The following is a 3,344-nucleotide window of genomic DNA, read 5'->3' on the forward strand; positions in this document are numbered from 1 at the left end:
CATGTCAGGGATGGCATGTTTTGCTGATCCTTGTAGGGCCATGCCCTAGCTTTATCCAGCAAGTGGGTATGTCCCATCCTACACCAGCGGATGGTGTAGTGTTCCAGGGAGCCGAGCTATGACCCTATGGGGAGTAGCTAGGGAGGTGAACATACATCTGTCACTGTAGATGATGTGAGTTCTCCTTTGGATTGTAGTGGTTGTCGTATGCCTGTGTTAGGATCCATGTCCGAGGGCTGACGATGGTGCCCACAACACTGTAAGACCGAAGTTGGCGCCTACAACACTGTTCGGGCTATGCCATGCCTAGAAGGGCCTAAAGTGCCCATCCCGTCGCATCCTAGCGGTACCTTCCTGCAGGCGTGCAGGGCATGGTCCTTGGCACCACGGTTGACTCGAATGTCCTATCGTACCCTATGCTCATCATTATGAAGGAGCAGGGTACAGTTGTCAGGCGAGGTGGAGCCAGCCCTCAGTCATTGGGTGAGGCAGAGCCAGCCCTCGAGGGTTGGGTGAGGCGTAGCCAGCCCTTAGCCATCGGGCGAGGCAGAGTCTAGCCCTCAGGGGTCAGGCGAGGTGGAGCCAGTCCTCAGCCATCGAGCAAGGTAGAGTCTAGCCCTTGGAGGTCGGGCGAGGTGGAACCAATCTTCTATCATTTGGGCAAGAAGCATAGTTGCATTCTTGTTTGATTGGAAGCATCAACGTTTGATGGTTATTATTTCCACATCATTGGGTACCCTGGTATTAGGTCCCCGATAGTAGCCCCTGAGCCCCCAAGTGATTTAGATAGAATCACTTGGGGGTGATTTGACTTGCCGAGGGTGCACGCGAGTGCACCCAATGGGTGTAGCCCCTGAGCCCCCAGGTGATTCGGGTAGAATCGTCCAGGGGGTATTTCGATTCACTAGAGGGTGTCCGCGAGCACACCCGTCGGGTGTAGCCCCCGAGCCCCTAGGTGATTTAAACAAAATCGCCTGAGGGGTAATTTTGGACCCTTCGTGGACATGGCTGTGAGATTTGGTTTTTGTCAATAGCACAGTTTCAAGGGAACCTTGGTATCCCATTCGCGTGGACTCATCCAAGGTCAGCCCGGCTGAGGCTTGTTTGTGTATTGAGATTCCCTTGAGGCTCGTGTTCCTAAGTTCTGGCCGCTCATGGGCCCATCCCTCATTGGGATGGCCATCGAGACTGTTGGGCCAGCCCATGAACTCCTAGGCCTAGGTGGGCTGGAGAAAAAGCTTTTTGTCCCACACCCCCTCTGTGGGAAAAGAGTCCTGGTCTTCTTTGGGAAGGCGAACCGCCCGGCATGATTTTGGTGGGAAAGGATAGGGATTGCGAGCGCGTATCTTGTGACATGATGTGGTAGTGTATCATGGTAGGCTCGTAGACCTCGGTGGGGATTCGGTCATGGCTCAACTCATTTTGTGGCTGTCGCCCCGTCTGCGGTTTCCACAACTAGAGGGGTTGAGGTGACATCGCTTGCCTCATCGGCTCGAGTGACATGCCTAATGAGCTCGCCAACAGGGATGTTCAGACGGAATCTGATCCTGTTGCTTTGCGATAGGATCAGCAAAGCCCTCGGGTGGTGTTCCATTGCTCCTTGGCCTACCTTCCAATAGATTCCCCCTTAATGGGGATTCTATGGGATAGGCAAGAGGCTGAATTGAATTTAGAAGGTTGAGATGACCCTATCCGCCTCAATGCGGGTTGGGCAAACGCCACTGAGGCTCATTTGTGTTTTCTCCCCTGGCCCTTGTTTGACGCGAGGTGGCCTCGGACCATTCGCGGGTTGGCCTTTGAACCTCGGTATCTCGATCTCAGATCGAGCGGCTCGAGCCCCCGAACCCCTTAGGGTCTGATAGGGGTCGGCCGTGTTTCGTGCATCACCCTATCCTCAGTTTCTGCAATCAAAGGGGCTGAGTTGACAACACTTGCCTTGACGACTTGAGTGTCTTGCTCAACGAGCTCGCTAACGAGTATGTTCGTGTGGATTCTGGGTCCATCATTTGCTGATGGGGTTGGCAAAGCCCTCATGTGGCATTCCACTACTTCTTAACCTGCCTCCCGTTAGATGCCCGAGCCATTCGGTAGGCTAAGGTGGCCCATTGGCCTCTCCTCAATAGAGATTCTATGGGTTTGGCTCAAGGTTAGAATCAAACGAGAAAGGTCAAGATGTCCCTAACCACTTCTAAGCAGGGTCGGGCAAGGCCGCTGGGGCTCATCGCAGTTTTTCTCCCCTGGCTCTGTTTGATGTGAGGCGGCCTTGAGCCGTTCGTGGGCCGGCCTTTGAACCACGATCATTTGCCGCTCATATCGAATGAGGTGACTGCCGCTTCATGACGCAACACGAAGCATTGAGATTGCATATGCAACGTTTGGATGACGTGATTAATGTATGATTTAATTGAAACAAAAGTGGGGATTGGTAATGTTACCTCAGTGGTATGAGCGACGAGAAGCTCTTCTAGGACATGTCCGTGTGGGGTTCGGGTCCGATGTTTGCGATGGGGCCGACGTGACCTGCACGGGCATCGCAATTTTTTGTTTCTGTCTCTCGGCGGCGATCCAAGCTGTTCGATCATTTTTAGGCGACGTGACTCGAACATCCTGTCGTACCCTATGCTCGTCATTATGAATGAGCAGGGTGTAGTTGTCGGGCGAGGTGGAGCCAGCCCTTAGCTGTCGAGCAAGGTGGAGCTAGCCCTCAGCCGTCAGGTGAGGCAGAGCTAGCCCTCAGGGGTCGGGCGAGGCGCAGCCAGCCCTTAGTAGTCGGGCGAGGTGGAGTCTAGCCCTTGGGGGTCGGGCGAGGCAAAGCCAGCCCTTAGTCATTGTGCGAGGCGGAGTCTAGCCCTCGGAGGTCAGGCGAGGCGGAACCAATCTTCCGTCGATTGGGCAAGAAGCGTAGTTGTGTTCTTGTCTGACCGAAAACATCAATGTTCGATGGTTATTAGTTCCACCTCATTGGGTACCCCATTATTAGGTCCCCAATAATAATCAACGCACATTCTCCATTTCTCGGTCTTCTTTTTAACAAGACTAGGATTGGTAAGCCAGTCGGAGTGGTATACCTCTCTGATGAATCCGGCTGCCAGGAGTTTGGTGATCTCTTCACCTCTAGCCCTACATCTCTCATCGTCAAAGCGATGCAGCGTATCTTGGCTGGCTTCGAGCCCAAGATGAGGCGCAGTGCGTGCTCGGTGATGTCCCATGGTATGCCTGGCATGTCATATGGCTTCCATGCAAGGACATCGTGATTGGCACGTAGGAAGTCGATGAGCTCGCATTCCTCTTTGGCCAGGAGCTAGGTCCTGATCTGCACCATCTTGGTTGGGTCAGTGGGGTTG

The sequence above is a fragment of the Miscanthus floridulus genome, chromosome 13 (genome assembly GCF_019320115.1).
Source record: "Miscanthus floridulus cultivar M001 chromosome 13, ASM1932011v1, whole genome shotgun sequence".
In the NCBI taxonomy this organism is placed as follows: Eukaryota; Viridiplantae; Streptophyta; class Magnoliopsida; order Poales; family Poaceae; genus Miscanthus; species Miscanthus floridulus.